Here is a 21,851-nt window from a genome sequence, read left to right on the forward strand (position 1 = left end):
ATGATGCATTACAATTCCAGAAGAAATATCACTGCCAATCAAGATTAAGATACTCAGTAAGGCTTTCCACTCCTTCAGAATAAGGAATAAAATCCTTCCAAGATAAGAACAGATTAAGTGATTTCACGATCTTTAGACTGGAAATTCTACATACAAAAGAGAGATAAGAATAAATGCTATATAAAAACACATGAAAGGATAAATTCCACTAGAAAAGTGGATGCATAACTGAGAAATAAGAATGAAACATCATCAATATAGTAAATCAACAAACTTCAAAATTGAACATGAGTAAGAAGCAAAGAAATGTAAAAAACAAAACAAACAAACAGGCAAGCAAACCAGATAAAAATAGACAAAATGACAGAAAAGGAAGCAATCAGTAGAGTGAAGGGAGAATCTACCCAGTGGGAGAAAATCTTTGTCTGATATTCTTCTGACAGAGGAGTAATATCCACAATACATAAAGAACTAAAAACAGTTAAAATAAAAAAAAAAAAACGGATTATGTAAAAATGTATTCTAATGTTATAAACAACTAGAAAGAATAATAATAATTTTTTTAAAAAATGTAGTATGGGCTGGGGCATAGCTCCAAAGCAGAGTTCTTGACTACCATGCACAAGACCTTAGGTTCAGTCCCTGCCATTGCAAAAAAGAAAAAAAGAAATCTGTAAAAGCAAAAACATAAAATCAAAACAAACAAACAAAAAGCTTTCAAGTTTTTCAGTAAAGAGATGGTCAAATAATTTGAACAGATATTTCTCCAAGGACAAAATACAAATGGCCAATAAATATATGAAAAAATGCTTCATATATTTAGCTACCAGAAAAATGCAAACTGAAACTACCATGAAATTCCATCTTACCCCAAGTATAATTTCTATTATAAATATACACAAATGATATCAAGGATGTGGAGAAAAGTAAGTACTTTTACACTGTTGGTGACAATGTAAATGAGTAAAATCATTGTGTAACACTATGGATTTGTCTCAAAGACTAAAAATAATATTACCATGGAATCCAGCTGTCTTTATACTTCAGTATTTATCCAAAGGAAATAAAGTCAGCATGCAAAATAGACACCTGAATACCCATGTTTATTGCAGCATCATTCACAATAGGCAAGATATGAACTCAATCTAGCATGTAAATGGATAAGGAAAATACAATATGCATTTATGCAATAGAATAATAGCCATAAAGAAGAATGAAGTTCTGTCATTTTCAGGAAAGTTGATGGAACTGGAGCACATCATGCAAGCTGAATAAGGAATGCAGAGAAAGAAGAGAAACTATGTTTTCTCTTACATACGGAAACTAAAAGTAAAAAAAATAAAAGAAGTCCTAAAATTAGAGCTATAACATATTGGAAGGGGACAGTGGGAATGGGGAAAGAAAGAGATGGGAGGATTGATCGGAAAAAGATTGCATGTATGAAATCCGAACAATTAATATTTCCTTACAATTAAAATAAATACATGTTTGAATAAATAAACAACAAAAAAGATGAAGTACTTTTCAAGAAAGTAGCACTATTAGCAACTGGGAAGGGCAGCAAAGGGTGGATTGAGGAGGTGGGAAGAAGGTGGAAGAGGTGAATGAACCTGATCAATGCACAGTATAGGAATGTATGAGACTATCACAGTGAATCTCACTAATATTCACAATTAATATTGTGTTAATAAATATAGTGAATGAAGTAGTCTGTTAAAATTAAGGAACTTTTTATAAGATTTTAATAAAGGTTTATATCCTGAAGTTGGGAAAAACAACAACAGAAAAATGAAAATAATTCAATATCAGTTCCCAGGACATTCTGAAAGGTCAGGTCTGTCTCCCAAAAGTCTCTTCTGCACATTGAGATTCATGAGAAATGAGTCCTTGGTCCATGAGTTTTCAGTTATTCTTGGTGAGTATTTCCTTCAGAGTGGTCACAAAATTTCAGTTTGTATGTCTTTATCAGATTTTGCTTATGGATTATTTTTGAATCAATAAATTAAAACACATAAATACCTATATATGTATATGTATAAATTAACACACATATATACCTATACATATGCATATATGTATACCTATATATGCATATATATATGTTTATATATATGCATATATGAACATACACACACACATGACTTTGCTGCTATTATAAATTATAATTCTTTGAAAATGCACCTAATGATCAAATAATGTTTTAAAAGAAGATCAAAGTACAAATACTTACACAACATGATTTCAAGACTTACTAGAAAGCTACAACAGTATTGGTTGATTCTGGTGTTAATATAAACTCATAAATTAATGGAACAATATTGAGTACCCGGAAATATGCACACATTTTCCTGGCAATACAATGGGGAGAGGATAGACTTTTAAATCACAAACCAACTAGGATTTCTTTACAGCCTAATTGAAGAAAGAACTACTATTTCACACAATATATGATTATTACTTGAAACTGGAACATACCTTTAATGATATGAGCTAAATGCATAATAACATGACTGAAAGACATTGCTTGGAGAAATATCTAGAATAATATCTAGAATGAAATGTAAACCTAAATTTGGGGATGTGGTCCTGCTACTTCGTAACCAATTGATATGTTTGCTCCTATAGCAGGACCATCTTTTCTCTAAAACCAGGCGAAGAGGTACTGAGCCACTTCTCACTATTAATACTCAGGTGGGATTAAGGTGTAGTAGGGAATTTCAGTAAAGCATAGATCCCTCATAAGTTTCATATTGCCTCAAACTTGAAATAGTAAGTTCAGGTGGAAAGAAGGAAGTAAGTAAACATGGCTGAAATATTATATCATAAGCTATTTAAACTACATATATATTTAATTCAATATTTTATAAGGGAACATGTTTTGCAGTTTCTGTTTTAGAGACATCAAATATCAAAACAGGTAAAGTAGTTCTGAAGCAACTATAAAGAGGAGAATTATATCATTACTAAACAAGTTATTTCATGCTAATTGTGAAGATTAAAGTGAATAAAATGTAAAATAATGTAATAAAACCAGATAATACATGAAATACTATGTTTCATAAGTAGTTGAAGAAATAAAAAATGAGAAAAAAGAATTCTCTGTCCATCATGTGGACAAAGATGAATAAAAAGAATGCTCATGGAGAACCACTAAAATAATAATGGTATAGAATGTGCAATCTATGAACCTCATTTTTATAGATTCTACTGTTTCATTAATGCATAGTCTTTCTTAGTAGAGAAAAGATTTTAAAATAAGCATTTTACTTAATTCCAAGAGTTAATTTTCAATATTTCATCTTTATTTTCTCTGAAAATTATTTTTATATATGATTTTCCAATTATAGTATTTTATTCTTTTCATCTATATTTTTCTATTTTGTTTTACATGTGATGTTGTTAAATTCCCTATAAATAATTATGATTTTATAGTCCCAATTGTATACTTGATCAATTTTAACACAACTATTTATCATTTTTTACATTATTGACCTTATATTTATATTGTTACTTTCCCACTCTTTTTCTCTTGTTCCATATGTCTTTGCTTTTCTGATTATTTATGCTCTTTTCTTAATTTACTTGAAAATATTAAATTGCAGAATACTTGTTTTTAATAGGCTCTTCTTTTCTTGTTTATTTTTATTAATTATTACCGTAGACATAAAATGGTGTGTAATGTGAACATGCATTATGAGTTTACGAGGTAAAATGTTCAAGTCAGGTTAGTTAGCATTTCCAACATTTCCATCTTCTTAATGAGTCCTAAACACAATTAGTAGAAGAAATAGATGTTAGTGTTCTATATTATACTGAGGCAACTATAATTCATACTAAACTATTAAGTATTTTATGAATAATTAGAAGAGAGAAGCTCAGAGTCTCAAAATATAAACAAATGATAAGGAGATGGAAATGTTAATTATCCTGAGAGAATTTCATTTTCTTCAATCAGGTGCATACAGTGCTGCTGAAAATTTGGTCTAATTCATCTTTATCTCTATTCTGCCCTGCCATCGTTCCCTCTTGAAGGTCGTTACTCTTCCACATGCTATTCACGTTAATTAAAGTGCTGTTTTTGTTCTTTTTGTCTTCACAATTTACTTTCTTCCTACACTATTGCACTTAGGATCTGTAGTAGTCAGGGTTCTCTAGTGTTTTGATATACATATATGTATATATAAAAATATATAAATATATTCTGATATATACCAAATATACACATGTACATATATTTCGGTATATGTCTATATACTAAAAATGGGATTTATTAGATTTGCTAATATGATTAGGGTCCAAACAATCAAACAGTCCCACAATGGCTTTCTTCAAGCTGGAAAGCTCCATTTAGTCCAGTGATAGTAGAAGCAACCAGTCATTATTATATTTCTTACTTTGTCTTTAAATCATTTTAAATCATTGTGTGTAGCATCAGTAAATTACTTGCCCCACACAAATTGTTAGTTAGGAGTACCAAATGCACTTACTCTTGAGTATCTATTTAAACAGTTATTTCCATAAACTATTGATGCTTTCTATAATATGAGGAGACTGTAGCAACTTCAGATTAAATCAAATTAGATTTGGACAACTCCAGGAACCAAAAACCAATTTATAAAAATTCATCCTTAGGATTCTGTTTTTCTGGAGCTATTATTTCCACCAAAATTTGTTTTAGGGTTCTCTAGAGGAACAGTACTAAAAGCAAGCGAGTGAGCGAGTGTGTGTGTGTATAATTTTAAAAGGGGACTTATTAGATCATCTAATACAGTCAGGGGCTGGATAGACCTGAAATGGTCATCTTCAGCTGGAGAAGCTGAGAACCAAGTAGCTGCACAGCCCAAAAGCCAGGAAGCTTCAGAATGAGAGGGCTCATTCAAGCAGCACCAGAAGACCTAGAAGGTCCCTGGAGATTCACAGGTGGGAGTTCATATTTAAAGATGGAGAAACTGGAATGCAATGGCCATGGTGATGTCCACAGCAAAAAAAAAAAAAAAAAAAAAAAATTAAAAAAAAAATATATATATTTATACTCTTGCTGCTCAGGAAGACTCAAGCTGATCAAACTTGCACATACTTTCAGGCTTCCTCGTTCTTCCACTTTTTGTTCTATGTGGTCACCCAGTCTACCAGTCAATGTCAAAAACGTTCAGAACAAGTCTCCCTTAATTCATTGTCCTACAAGCCAGTTTTTCTGGAAGCAACCCATAGGTATACCAGAAGTGTGCTTTACTAATTTTTCAAACTTCTTCCATCCAACCAAGTAGACAATCAAGATTAACTATCACATTATCAGACTTTAAACAAAAATACTCCCTCTTTTTATCTCCGTCCAGCCCTTTTCCAGAAATCTGTCTCTCCAAAAAGCACAGAATCTTCACATTCATATATAAGTCATGAATTAGTCTTAAATAGCCTAATACATGCATATAATTCACATCTTTTTTAAAAATTTTTATTTTTTTGGCAGTACCAGGGATTGAGCTCAGGGGCACTCAACCACTGAACCACATCCCCAGCCCTATTTTTTATTTTATTTAGAGACAGGATCTCACTGAGTTGCTTGGCACCTCACTTTTGCTAAAGCTGACTTTGAACTTGTGATCCTCCTGCCTCAGCCTCCCAAACCACTGGGATTACAGGCATGTGCCACTGTGCCGGGGTTAATTCGTATCTTCGTATCTACTGTCATTTTTGATTGTGAATGCATAATCACTTCCTCCCTGCATGGCACTAATTTATTTCTTTTACATTAACTTCCTGTTTTGAAATCTGTTTGCTCTGTTTTGTGATCAAAGTCAGTTTTCCGAAATGCTTTTAAGATCTAGTCCCTCTTTGCTATAAACTTTTATACATGGCTGCAGGATGGTTATCAAGAATAAGTTACAAATTCTTATACTTGCTGACCAGGCCTTGCCCACCTCTGTGAGTTATTTAAACTCTCTCCTTCTTTCTCAGACCTGTTATATAGACCTTTTCACATTTCTCCAACTCCCTCCTTCTCTTGTGAGGCTTGTCTCTCAGCTTGCTCACAATCTATGTCAACTTTCCACCATCTTTTAAGTCTAATGCTTATGCATTTTCTGGAATAATTCCTAAATTAGTACTTGTTGATTTCCTGCCATCTATCACTAGGATAAATTTTCTGGTTAGATGTTTCCATTAGCAAAATATATTCCCCACTCATAGCATATGAAATTCCTATTAGATTCTAATTCCCTAAGGAAAAACATTTCAATTCACTACTATAGCTCTGAGATTTCACATGATTTCTGCTACACTGAGTTGAGACAGTAAATGCTAGTACTTAGGGGATCAAATTTATGTTTTTATATTTTATTAGAAAGGTACACATTTTATTTTGATAATACGTTATATTCAAATTCTTCAAATATGAAAAGCACCTCATTATCAATTGATGGAATATTGGTATACCAAATTGACTCTGAAGCTAATTCTATTTTCTTTTCTTATATCTGAATACAGTTGTAGAATAAATCTACTTGTTTATTTGATAAATTAATCATAGAGAAGTAAAAATAAACTTGCTAAAGCAAGGCATAAAGAGCAGTTTTGCTAACCTACAGGTTATACTTTAAGAATAAATTAAATATAAACCTAAATTATATTTTCTCCTGCTGATCAAAGATCAATTAAGTTTTTATTCAAAATATTTTTGGTTTGCTTGCTAAAATATGTGAAGGCAATATGTCATCACTTTTTATAGGGTGTTAAAAGTGATTTGATAATAAATAGCATTACAATAAATAAGCTTAAACATTCCACAATGACATTTCATTAATGATTAATAATTTTAAATGTTAGTTTGAAAAGTTGCTGTTTAATTTTCAAGAATACCTGATGTGTTTTACCACTTTTGAAGCATAATTCATACGCAAAACACTTCACACATTTCATGTGAGCACATTGATGAATTCAGACATGCATATAACTGAACACACTTTTTAAGCCTCAATTTTCTATCAATTGATTCTTGAGAATCAATGCTGCAAAATCATATGTAACAGAAGATGTAATCTCAGTTCAACATGAATAATTCAAAATACAACGTGAAGATGTCCCAAAGCCAAATATCATAGATCTAATTCATTATTATTGACTAAATGATATTTTGTATATACTGTATAACATATTTACTCAACTTTTCCATTGATAGTCATTCATTAAGGTTCTGTTTTTTTGTGAACTCTAGTAAGTATATTTAACATACACTGTTTCATATGCACATAAGTCTCAATATATCTATTTGTCTGACTATTTACCTACCTGTCCTTCTATCTATCTATCTGATTCCATGGAAGGAAATGAAAAATGAAATTGCCAATTTGAAAAGCACATGTATTTTAACTATGATTTACATGGTAGGATTACTTCTGGAAAGCTGTGACAAATTACATTTTTTCAAAGTTTAAGTATCTGCTTTTGCCTAAATCCCTGACAAGACTAGCATTATGACTTTGTAAAATTGCTACTAGCTTTGTGAAAATGTAACAAACTGATGGGTGTATAATGACATATTGTATCTACTGATATTTGCATTTCTTTGACTACATAGTTTGTTTTATCATATCCTTTTTATCTTTATTTAAATATAAAACGTGTTCTCTATTTATTCTAACCAAAATCATTTTCCCTTGACTTATTATAATTTTTAGTTTTATTTTCTTTATTTAAAGTCAGCAATATTAAAGTGCTAATATAATTTTGCTTATTTACCTAATTTCACATTTATCTTTCTCCTTAAAACTTAAGCTCTGAAAATGAAGAACTCATGGTTTTGGCCAGAGTTAAGTCCTCAGCATTATCAGATTTCTAGTCATATTGTAGAACACTTTTAAATGAGCTAATAACTAAATGAAACCATCTTAACAAACAAAGGAATTCTCTGTACATCTAAATTATCACTTAACACATTTGGTCACTGACTCCCTATACATGATTGATTCTGACTGCATATTTCACTTCAATTTATTAACTTTATGGGACTTTGGAAATACTGAAAGTGTACCGGCAGCAACCCATAGGAAACCCAAAATCTCAGGTCAAGACAGAGAAAAAAAGAAAAGTGAAATATAAATGTCCATTGGTACTGATTGCATTAGGTCACAACTCACTTTCCATTTTTCTCTTCCATCTTCCACCTACCCCTTCCATCTTAAAAGGTAAGAAATATTAATTTAGTAGCAATCATTTTCAATATAGCCAAGACTAGCTACTATGTTCAAAATATGGGGCAAAATATGGTTATGCAGAACCTATTATTGAATAGAAAGTCAACTTACTCCCTGTAAATGTCATAGTATTCCTGGAAACCGCTGCTACGCTAGAGTCACATAGAACAAGATCCCAGGGATCTTGGACCCAAGCATTAAAAAGCAGCACATTGCTTGTCTCCCATTAGCAGAGCCTTTGTTCTGTGTGGTACACTGTGCATCACCTGCCCTCTAGTATTCTGGATAGCTGGAAGAAAACTTTGACCTGATAAAATGTCTTCATGAAGAGCAGATGTTTCTGCAGAATATGTACACAAAACACTTCAGAGATTCACTTCCATTTCATCTGAAAATTGTTTTGATTGCAAATTAAAGAGTATGTCATTAATATATATCATATGTCTTGATTAATAAGCAAAGTCCTAAACTCCATAGTCAGACATGTACAGTAGGAGTATTTTGTATTCAAATTGACTAGAATCATCTTTGTTGAAGTCTTCCGGATTATACATTTAATATAGGGCAATATTTGGAATATAGTAACTTTTTCATTTGTATGTAATAAAAATAGTTGTTTTAATGACAGAAATATTTCTATCTTTAATTTTGTTCATTTTATACAATAATAGGTAAGTGTTAATGAACCTAGTATCTGAATTACTATCATTTTTGACATGACATTTGAAGTTACAACAAACTGAGACCTTGGAAACTCTCCAGTGTTTGTTTCATCCATACAATAAAGATTTCTATTGATATCAGTTAATGTAACCATGATACAACATTGTGAATTGTAATGGAAATAGGTGTTAGAAAAATAATGTGCCAAGTTTATGTCTTGTGTAAAAAATTGATTAAGAGCCAATTTAATTTGGTTTCTTTTAGAACACTCTACCTGTAAACAGGTGCAGCGTGGACAAAGTTTATGGTAACAGAAATAATGGCATTCTGTCCAAAATGTAAGTACACACACACACACACACACACACACACACACACATGTAGGAATGAATACCACATCACACAGGCCACAGGTATAGAAATTCAAATGTAGGACTTCAAACTTTTGCTAATAATAGTGTATGCCTGTGAACTCTCTTTCTAGTGGGTAGTGTGGGTGCTACACTTTCAAATATATTCTTTATATGTAAACGCAGTCCCACTCTCTCTTAATCCAATTCTTAGTCTTCATTCAGATGAACCACTGCAAGCAACAGATGAAGCAATATGATGTAAGATTGAGTCATTGAACTCCACATATGAGAGCACTCCCTTATTGGGTATAATCTAACGTGACAAAATAAAATAGTAAACCAAACAAAGGTCAATTAATCTGAGTCCTTTCAATTCTATCCTTACTTATCATATTTAGATTGAGATATTCCATTAAAGTGTCATTTCAAAAGCTGATTTCCAAATAGGTAAGCCATTACAAATTCTTTTGAACATAAGTATAATTTTCAACACTGTATTCTAATCTTCAAATTCACTAAACCTTTTTATTCTCATATTTTGAGACTTCTTTTAAGTTTCTAGGTCTTTAAAAGAAGTAGATGACTTTCATGGTATATAAGGTTATTTTCTAGCATAGAGGAAGTTGTGAGAAAAATTCCACTGTAAAAATTAAAGATGGCAATACTATACTTCTAATATTTCATATTTTATGGCATTACTATTTGTGTTTGGGGCAGACTGAAAATCTATTTTTATTATACTTTCTGAGATGGCACTTTGAATTTAAGCTCTATTTTCCATGGCTTATAGCTTTTCCACTGAATACCTTTGGGGCTAAACTTCATCATTATGGTTCTTAACCTAGAATGAAATAATTCAGAAAGTTTGAAGGAAATGTGTTTCGTGGTTTTTGATTTAAGTAACTGCAGGGAAATTCTTTTGGCTGTTCAAAAATAATATGCAGATAATTTTTTATTCCTAAATCACTCATAGGGAAACATGATTTTAGGTAAAAAATATTTATAAGGTAATTATGTTCTTCTATAAAATACATGTGCATATATTTAAAATTGCATACACATAATCATGAGTGAAATATGGTATATATTTTCCATATTGCTCTGTTCATATCCTAAAATTATCTGTCATCTGCCAAATCCATCAGAAGTTTTGAAATGCAGGCTTTTGGAGGAAAGACTGCTGTACTGAATCAAAATGAGAAGTCTTATTGCAGGAATGACTAACCATCTATTAAAGACATAGGACTTTAGTAGCTATTTAAAAGCAGTCTGTCACTTTTGTAGGCTGTCGAATTTCCCCATTCTCCCATTTCAAATATATGCACTTAAGTCTATTTTTATACCTATTTCACAAAATCAAAATTTAAAAGAATAATAAAAGGAAAATCATAAATGATAAAAATGGCTAAGATACATAATATCTCACTCAGTAACATTTGGAATTTTCAGAATGAAAGGGGAATAGTTATACTAATTCAGCTATTTATTGTAAAAAGAACTACTTTACTGTGGAAGCTGCATAATTTGTTGTATGTTTATTCAAAATCAGTCTTACATAGTATCCTTTTTGGAAACAAGGAAAGAAATTTGGCCAGTAGCAGTACTGGCCAGAAGTACAATATATGTAACTGTATCTCATTTGCATACATGCACAGATCCGTATATACATGTATACACCTGAAGTGTACATATTTGCGTATATATGCATATATACATGTTTGTATATATGTTTGCATATATATATATACACTTACACGTGTACATATATATATACATATGCATATATGTAATCTGTCTATTCTTGGACCTTCTTCAATTTAGACTGTGTTTAAATAAAAGATAATATAGAATGAATCAAAGATGCATTTATATTCTATAATGTGTATTGCCTCTGAATGATTTTATTTTAATTAGAAGAAACTGATAAATGAGAAATAGCCTCTTAGTTTAGATGCCTATAATTGCAATATATGAATGCTGACATGATTTTTGTTAAATTTATCTTATATGAAATTATCAGAAAAGCAATGGTGGCATTTTGACTTTGAAATAAACTTTTAGACCAACCTGCGACCCCATGCTTATTTCTTTTTTTGCAAAAGTTGTTATTTCTGCTTGTGCATTCCATGACTTTATTCATCTCACAACATAAGAAATTATCATTATTCAAAAATGCGCTTTTATTTATTTTTAAAAATCATTGATGAAATGTAATACACATGAAAAATTGATTAAGATTATATAGCTCAAATAGTTTTCATTAACTGAAAACACAGAAGCATTGTGTATAGCAAAAAAATTATACTATTTAATAGAAGCAAAACTCCCCTTATGCTTCTTTCCATTCTCTCCTTTCACAAAGTAAACAATTTCCTAACAATGTTCTGGAATGATAAAATGACCCTATCTGTATAATGATGGACCCAATACTATCCTACCCCCTTTACTGTGTCTATGACATTGGCTGCATAAAATTGCAGCTTCTCTTATTGCACTTTCTACAACCTTCAAATTGAACTGGACTGCGATTTGGTGTTGCCAATAGACTGATGAAAATGGTGATTCACCAGGGGTTTTGAAAGCTTCAATGTTTTTGAGTACTGACACTGTCCCAGTAGCTCTTTCTTGCCTTGAGGTGTATGTATCTGGACCACACTATGAAGAAACCTAGCTTAGGCTACTGCAGAAAGATGAGACTAAAGTTGACTAGACACAAGGCAAGAGTGCATCCCAAATGATTAGAGTCATTAAGAGGACACGTGACTTTCGCTAACCAGGAAAAATCATGTAAGAATAGACGAATAGTAAAATAGGTCATCATTTTTTTGAAATAGTAATAAACGCTTGTTGCTTTAAGCTGCTGAGTTTTGGTGTAGGTTATAAAACAGTATTTATACAGTACAGTTTAAAGTTACTTGAATTTATCTCAACATTGTCTTTAGTATTATTGTTCTCATGTAGTTCAAATTCTGTGTCATATTTATTTCTATAGAATCAACATTTATTTTTTTATCTATACATTGGTATCATAGTACACTTTCTTTTCTTACTAGAAAGATGCCTAACATTCTTTGGATGCAGTTATTAATACTCCTCAGGTTTCTATTCATGTGAAAATGCTTTATTTTTGAATTTAACTACTAAATGGTCTGTTTGCAAATGGGGTTATGAGTGGAATTTATTGCTTATAATATTTTCAGTCTTTAGAAAATGACCTTCCTTTATCTTCTGCTTTCTATCATCTCTGTCAAGAAATTGGCTTTCAGGCTCAATAGTGTTCCATTGAAGATTCTAAAATAACATGTTTTATTCTCCTCTGACAATGTTTTAATATTTTTCAGATTTCCATTTTCATTCATTTCATTATGTTGTAGTCAGGCATAATTTGTCATAGATCTGTCTTACCTTCCAGAATTTCTTGACTTAGTTGACTTCTTTTCACCAGTTATTAAAATATTGCTGATTTCCTATTTTCTTTCTCTTCTCCCTGTTGAACTTAAATTGCATGCAGTGAATCGTTCTACTATGGCTCATGTTTTTCACTTCTCATATTTTTATTATTTGTGTTTAACTTGCTTCAGTTTATATATGCATATGTATATTTCCATTTCAATAAATACAAATATTTCTATTTTCCTATATTCCATTTCACTAAACCTATCCTTTTGGATTATCTATTTTGGAATCCTGGTATTAAAAATCTGTGGACGTACTGAGCACTAGCACCCCAGTGAGGAGAATCTGCCTGGATGAGCAACCAGTGGTGTGTGCTGCAGCTGGGGCTAGAGACTGTGAATCTCTGCTTGGTTCTTCTCTCATGAAAACTGGCTAGAGAGAAAAGAAAAGAAAAAAACTGAGTATAATAGCAATTTATTTTCCATTCAGACTATCTCATAGACATGTAGAATATATTCATTTGAACTAAATAGCTTTTTGTTAATTAGAAAAAAATCTGATTGTTGGAATTAATACTTGCTCAGTTCTTGTTGACCACGAAAAAAACCAGATTTATAATTTACTATGTAAATGAGAATAAAATATTCTCAACATTAAAAAATATTTACCTTATTTTATGTCTTTCTGAAGTGTAAAAAATGAATTATACTCTTTAAAATATTTTTTTCATAAGATAATACACTATTCTGTCATTGACAAGCATCCTGAAAACAATTAAAAACACACTTCAATATCTCCAATATGAAGATATCAATTGTTGGGAATGAATTAGCAACAGATAAACGATGGCAGAGTTTAAAGTCTTAAAAGCAATTTTGAAGTGAATATAAACCCTAGAGAAATGGGCAATAAAGTATTGGTCTGCTCAAAACAAATAATGAAAAGCATTTTAAATGGAATTGTTTACCTATTAGGTGCCTTCATAGAGGCTGTCCCTGTGACTTTGAAAATGGATAAGACTCACCTATTGTTGTGAACTATGGAGAAGCAGTAAGTCTAAACTATAATCCAGCAAGGCAATGCAAAATTTTAGTGAAGTATAAGAACCTAATAAAATGCAGGACAGTGTTTCATTCTATAATATCTATAAAGAGGTTCCTCGTGGTCTAGGGAATGTGCAAATTATCAGTTGGAAGTGCTAATATCTTAATATTTATGCAGCATTAAATAACTAGAGGGTTGATGAGGTGGTACATTTAAATATCATGTGCGACCACCAATCTTCCACCCTTGGTCCCTCACTTTCCAGGCTCTATAAATTACTCTTCTACTTACAGATCTATTTAATTGTTTAGTTTCACATGAGAGAAAGTACAACACTTATTTTTCTATGTCTGGCTTATTTTGCTTATTATGATACCCTCTAGTTCCATCCATTTAACTGCAAATGACAGGATTTAATTTTTCTTTATAGTTGTAGATATATACTATGCTTTCTGAATCCAATCATCTATTGATGGGCACCTAAGCTAATATCATATCTTGGCTAATGTGAATAGTTTTTTAACAAATGTGAGAGTGCAAGTGTCTCTTGTATATGTGGACTTATTTTCCTTCTGATACATACCCAGAAATTGGACAGCTGATTCATATAGTATAATTTGATTAATCATTTGTCTTACTGGGATACTTAATATCAACTTACATTAATATTAAACTTACCTAAAGTGGTGTTCTTAAACTCACCTGAAGTGGTGCTCCATTTTATTGTCAACATTTCTGTCATGGAGTCTTACTTATATCCAATGATTTAGAAAGTACAGAACAAAAAGTATAACTATGATTTCAGTGCAACTTTATTTTAAACTAATTTTATTTATATTATTAATTTTTATATCTTATATGCTTTCTGTTGTTCATTATTTACATATAAATAGATATGAAACACTTAATATAAAAGTCATTTCTTTGTATGTTTTTGGTTGGATTAATGATCAGTCATATTGACTAGATTATTACCTACAAAATGCTCTGAATCATAGAATTAGGGTCTGTTCCTTACATTCCTAAATAATATATAGAGAGAGCAATGATACAAGCTAACATAATGTGTGAAAAATTTTAGTTCTAAAGATTACCTTATTTTCTGATAAGTAAAAACTATCAAAGTAAGTGTTCAAAGAAAAAAACCGAAATAAATTCTATTTTCCAATGATAAATAAAGTTCAAAGGTATATTTTCCTTGCAGTCTGACTTAAATTGGTCATCCTGCAGTTAGTTTTAATGAATATAGTGTATACTTGATATGAAAACAAAAATAATTGTAAGCTACAATTTAGATAAAGAGTACAGAAAGTAGACTTTTCATGAATAGAATTATTCATTGGGTATTTTCTGAGTCTCATTTTATGACAGATAAAGAGATCACAGTTGTATTACTGTTATCAATAAACTTATCCCTTCAAGGAGTACCAGAACGTGGTTGTTGATAGGGACCATGACTTAAACCATGTGTACATTTTTATTTCTCAATTGTTCTGTTTTCCATGACTTTACTGTGAATAGTACAAATGAAATGGGAAAAAAAAAATTAAAGGACTGAACTTTGATACAGGTAACAAAGTAAGGAAAATAGTTCTATCAAAAAAACATTATTTTGTTGTAATGGATTTCCATTATGTCTTTTTTGCTTATTGTATTAATCACTAACTACATCAAATATGAAAAGTTTTTAACTTGACTCAATTTTCTCTTTTTATCTAATGAAAAGTAACTTTTTCTCCCCTCCAAAAATGTTCTGAAATTGTCTATGCAATATCTTTAAGTCATAATGGAGGTTTAAGAAACTTATATTCTTCTTCCTTAAAATTTATTTCATGATTTTTTTCTAAAACAATATTCACACATCACTTTGAATTGAAATTTGATTTCAGACCAAATACAATTTTGCATAAACATCTTAGCAACACATATAGTCTCCCATACTTATTGTCATATATAACGATATAAAATCATGAACAGATATCTCCTTTGCACAGTACTTAAACAATATTTATAAATATGAGTATGTATATTTTATGCAAATACGATGCAAATATCAGTTGGTTTATCAAATACTCACTTTCTAGGAAAAAGAAAGGTAAGAAAAGTATATTTTTAAAGATGTCAGAAAATAAAATTATAAAATATATTGTTAACATACATGGCATGTACACATGTATATATAACACATTTACTTTTATAAATATCTAACACATGTAACATTGATTATTTAAGTGGATTATTTGAAAACATGTTTCAAACATATCTGTGTAGTGGTCATTACTTTTTTCTACTGAGAGTGCCAAATTAATCATTTTGTGTAATCAGATATTTACAGCATTCACATTTTCCCATTTGTCTTCCAATTAAGGAAATATAAGGATTATAATGAATGCTTATTTAAGATTGTCTCTAAATTTTTATGCTGATCAATTTTCCCTCATCCCCTTGGTTACACTTTATTTTATTGTAAGGATTTTATAATAATTAATCATCATGCTTCTTCCCTATACAGAAGATGTATGAATTTGCTGCAGTCTGTTTAGTTTGTGTCTCAGTCAGCAATTATAATGCCAAAGTAAATTAAAGTAAATTGTATTTTTTACAGATTTTGAGGTAAAAATTAATGATAATTGCTGAAATTCTAGAACAGACTTATTGGGAGAATAGACAAATAAATTAAGACTAAGACATTCATCTTCCAAAGTTATTAATGAAAAACCACTGATGAAAACAGAAAAATTTTCATCTGTCTACATTTATTTCCATGGGAATGTACAAGTGAAAAAACAAACAGAGTCTTGAAGTTTAAGTTTTATTTACTACTGAATTCTACTAAATAATGAAGTTTATCATTTTTAATAATACTTTCTTTACAGGCATATAAGGACTTCATATGGATTTTTTCAAACTTGACTCTCCTACAAATACCTGGCACACAGCAATGTCTCAATGAATATCTGCCACAGAATGTGTGGATGAATGAATGAATTATTTTCTTTTGATTATAGTCTTTAGAATACTAAATGAATTTTGCATGTAATTTTAAAAAGAAATATAAAAATGATCAATTGGAGTCTTTCAGGATAGATCATAGTATGTTTTGTTCTTTTAGGGAAGTATCCATTGGAAAGTGCTCTATCGCTAAAATGTTCAAATCTGTAAAACACATGGAATTGGGATAAATCTGTTTCAAAATTAAAGGTGATCACTAACTTTATTGTAATCTTGCCAATTTTAAAGTAGATATTAATTTTAAAAGACTCTCTCTTTGTCATTTCAAGAGTATACTGTTGGGGCTGGGATTGTGTCCCAGTGGTAGTGTGCTTGCCTAGCATCTGTAGGCACTGGGTTCAGTTATCAGCACTGCAGATAAATAAATACAATAAAGGTCCATCAAGGACTAAAAAATATTTTTTAAAGAGTGTACTGTTTTGAATATTTGAATTTCGTGATTAACATGATTTGAATTTGACTCTCTTTTGAAGCTGGTGATAGTATTGGCCATCAACCTGAGCTATTTTCTGTCTTTTAAACTGAGTGACACTTTCTCAGTTTTTGTTGATAAAAGGTATTGGAAAGCACAGATTATTCAGCATGGGGAACACACTTCTCACTTGGTGAGTTGTATTACAGGCTGCATTTATTATCTATAGCTCTTGTCAGTGTAGTGGTAAGTATATCTCACAGTTGGATACACAAAATTAAGTCATTTAATGGATTTGTAGTTCAGTTGATTGAGGTCCACAGGTCTCTGTGCACTTCTGGAAGCCATTTTATTTCTTCTGTAATTGTCAGTCACTGTCATTTCCACTTGGTTGCTGTTCTGTGACTAGTCAGAATATAGAGAACTTAAAACGGCATCAGAGCAGTGATATAATGGTGTTAAAAGTACCTTTACACACAAACACACACACACACACACACACACACACACACACACAAATTTCTTTATATTGTTTCGAAAGCTAGGATTTTTTTCCTGATAGAATTGGGGTGTGTTTGCTTATAGTAAGCACAGAACTTTGTGTTGGTTTCTATTAAACACAGAAATGAACATCCAAAATTGAAAACAAAACAAAACAAAAACTCGTAGAGGAGACTAGACTAATTTTAGCAGTATCAGAATTTCAACATAGAAATCAAAAGGTACCAAAAGTGATGGAAAATATCCTAAGCAAAGCCCTTTGCTACTTTTATATATTTGAACTCTCTTAAAATAGTCATGGTCCTTTAGAAAAATAAATTCACATCTACTTTTCTCTTTGGAAATGCACCTGTACATTTTTTGACATATCATCTCAAGAAACAGATCAAATATTAGCAAAGAAAGTTTGGCACAAAATGATTTAGAGTTAATAGTTCTGTGCTGTTAGGAACTTGCCAGAATGCAAGGATTTGTTCTTCATTTTTCAGTGCCAGTAGCTTTCTGATGAAAAAAATCCCAAACACAGCAATATTTTTTCCTCTTTTCTCATTGACTCTGTGAAAACATTAGCAAAACTCAAATAAACAGCATTTCTGCATTCTGGAGAAACTCTGAAAAGCTGACTGAATTCCAGATGGAAACCTCAAGCTGGCCACTGAAATAAAGCATTTCAACAAACACAGAAGTTAAGTGGGAAAACATAATAAACATACATTTTTCTAGCATTTTCTGTGGAACTATCTGAGTTAAAAAATAAATAATGCATATAGAGTTTTAATATTAAATTAAAATATCTATTGATAATTTCTAGTTATCTAAATACAAATTAAAAATATGCCCTTGGTAGTTAACAATCATATTGAAGAATCAGACATCAACTAGCCTTCTGTTTATATATTAAGTTCTGGAATAAAAGTTTTATTCTCAATAATAAAGCAACATTAAAAAATTATTACTCAGAAATTACCTAAGTGGAGTTTTGAGAGACCAGACAAACATATGAAAGAAACTTTTAGAAAAAGGAATGTGGCTTGATGTAATGTGACTTGTAAGGTAGCTCAGTGGTACAGTGCTTGATTAGTAAGGCATTCATGAGATTCTGGATTGGATCCCCAACAGTACAAAAAATGAACAAAATGAATAAAAAATATTTTTGAGAATTGAGGAATGTATTACCATAATTTTGTACATAGGAAAGTAAATAGAGACTAAGGTAAAGTCTTAACTAGACAGACAGTTATATGCAACTGGAAATATACACTCTGTGGTTTGATTAATATAGTCATCAATTTTAACAACTCTCTTTCTGACTTATTAAATATGACCAACTCTCAGTGAATATTCCTCAAAGTCACCACTAAGTGAGCCCTTAAGAATATGTTTATTTAGAACAATAAGTCAAAATCAAAAATTCTCTAATTTAGAAACTATACATACTTATTTGAAAAATGTTTGTTAAAAAACATATACAAGTAAGGTATATGATAAATACATGAGAAAAATATGAGGCAGTAAAAGGTCAAGAGTGAAGGAGCAGTATAAAATATATTTACAAGCAAAAAGAAAAGGTGGATAGTCTGTATTTGGAAGATCCAAATTAAAGAGTGATTTTTGCATTAGACATAATGAAAAAAGCAAAAGTAGTGGTAGGAAATTAGCATAAGTGAGCACTGATACTGGGTGATAATTATTCAACGATAAGGTCAGGTTTCAAAAGGAGTCCTCCAGGTCATAGGAAGACAAAGCCATGGACAGAGTTGGGTAAATTTAGGTGAGTATTTGAACTCAGAGGATTGAGTCATTAACCCAGATAAGGTAGCTAGTCTGTAATGTGAAATTCATATGAACTGTAGGTATAAATGGGAATTTAGTGCTTCTCGGGTTCTTAGGAAGAATCTTACATATGATGCCTGTGTAAACTATTTTGTGAGGATAAGTCGGACAAATACTTGGAGTTAACCTATAAGGGAAAAGAGCCATTAAGTGTGCAACAAAATGAAAATTTTCTAATACCTACCTACGGCAGGTTATGGAGAAAATATTAGTAGATAATTAAAACATTTGTTGCTGCTTCTACACAATTGAAACAACTCTCATTTCCAATGGGAAAATTTGAGTGTCATTTGATGCATGTATATAGTTTAAGCCAAGTCAAATCAATTCTGCAGAACAATTATTATATGTACTTTTGGAAATAAAGTTAAATATACTATTTAATATAAAGTAATTTAAATTAAAAAGTGTAATGACTTAGTTAATATAAACCTCTTTTTTTGATAAGCAATTGCTACTAATTTCTAAAGCTCAGAAGTCAGATAACCATTTGTCTTATATGTTCCATTTTTTATTTCTCCATTGCACATGCCAAAATCACTCAAATGATTCTAATCATATGATATTTATTTACAAATTTGAGAATGACAATCAACAGCAGAAATGATATCATTCTAATATTTTAGAATTCTAAAGTGTTACTGTCCCCTTTGCTTATATTTATTTCAGTGTCCATGAAAATAATTATGGTACAATCATATTGAACAAGCAGTTGTTGTAAATACAACTTCCATCCAGAAAGCATGGAAATTATCTTTCAAAGCATGTAGGATTGAAGATGTTAAACGCCTTGAACTTCTAAGAATTGGTAGTAGGTATAAAAATCTATACGGATTACACAATTTATATTATAACAATAGAAAAATTCAGCTGTAATGCTGAATGGAGGACATAGAAGGTGTCAAGAAGCATCAGGGTGGGCACCATGGCCGGGATCACCAAGATGGAGAAGTTGAGGTACAAGATCCAGGTTCTGCAGCAGCAAACTGAGGATGCAGAGGAGTTGGAGAAAGGCTGGCCAAGAACAGGTCTAGGCTGAGGTAGCTCCTTGAACTATGAATCCAACTGTTTGAAGAGGAGCTGGACCTTGCTCAGGGGCACCTAGGTACTGCCATGCAATGAGACAGATGTGAAAGTTATTGAAAACTGGGTCCTACAAGATGAAGTAAAGATGGCACGTAGGAAATGCAACTCAAAGAACTGAAGCACTGAAAAAGATAGGAAGGATGAAGAGGAGGCTTGTAAGTTAGTGATTATTGAAGGAGATTTGGAACACAGAGAGGAGTGAGGTGAGCTGGCAGAGTCTTGTTACCAAGAGGTGGATCAGACTGAAAGACCAGAACCTGAAGTGTCTGAGGGTTGCTGAAGAAAAATACTCTCAAGAAAGAAGACCAATATGAGGAAGAAATAAAGATTCTTACTGATAGACTCAAGGAGACAGGGACCAGTCTTACTTTGACAAGAGATCTGTTGCCCAACTGGAAAAGATAATTGATAATTTGGAAGATAAGCTGAAATGCACAAAAGAGGAGCACCTCTGTACACAAATAACACTGGACCAGACTCTGACCTGAATGAGGTTTGGACTTCCTGAGTCCTGCCCTGCACCTGCTCCTCCCTCTGGCCTGCTCCACCTGAGGCCACCAGCCCAAGGTGACCTTGAACCTGTGGGCTGATCTTTAACTGCAAGGATGCTTTCTCCCTTCAACACCCCCTATACCCCCACAACCTTGTCTTTTTCACCAAACTGTCTCTGCCTCTTCCCAGAGATTCCAGCTGGGCTACAGGCTGAGCACCTTTGGGAATAACATTTAAGGGAATGTGAGTACAACATGAAATGTCTTTAAAAGCAAATTCTAATGTAGACATTTTGTAATTACTTTTTTTTTGCTGTTGTCACAGTAACCATATGTAAAACTTTCCAAATAATTCCACAGCTCTAAAGCAGCAATTTAATTCTATTCTCAGTTTTGAAGGTAACTTTCCAGTCTAATTCATATTGCCCCCTCCAGAGAGGAGGAAAAAAGGAATGGGCCTGCCTTACTGACAGAACCCAGAGAAAGCCTCCACTATGAGAAGTCTCATTGCTCTGTGCAAAGTATCAACCAAACCAGAAAGGTGATTCCAACAGGAGTTAGCCAAGCCTGCTAGTCAAGTTTTTTTTTTTCTTATTTTTAAAAAAATTTTGATATCTTTAGACAACTTTATTCTTATTTTTTATTCTTTTTCACTGTGACCGGATTAAAATGATGAGACTTCTGGGTCTTTATGCTTTTGTGGTGCTGGGGTTTGAACCTAGGGACTTGTGCACGTTGGGCAAGTGCTCTTGCTGTGGGATTTTTGCACAGAGAGACAAGGTACCTGGGCCTTCGGCAGGAAGCCGTGTTTTTATTCATGCTAGCACAGGCTCAAGGGACAATTCTCTCAAGGCCGAGCACTGAACAC

General features: G+C 31.8%; 1 pseudogene; it reads left to right on the forward strand.

Moving 5' to 3' along the window:
* Positions 1-20,331: 20,331 nt before the first annotated feature.
* LOC124987002 (tropomyosin alpha-3 chain-like) lies at positions 20,332-20,980 on the forward strand (annotated as a pseudogene).
* The last annotated feature ends 871 nt before the right edge of the window (positions 20,981-21,851 follow it).

This window comes from Sciurus carolinensis, chromosome 6 (genome assembly GCF_902686445.1).
Source record: "Sciurus carolinensis chromosome 6, mSciCar1.2, whole genome shotgun sequence".
Classification (NCBI taxonomy): Eukaryota; Metazoa; Chordata; class Mammalia; order Rodentia; family Sciuridae; genus Sciurus; species Sciurus carolinensis.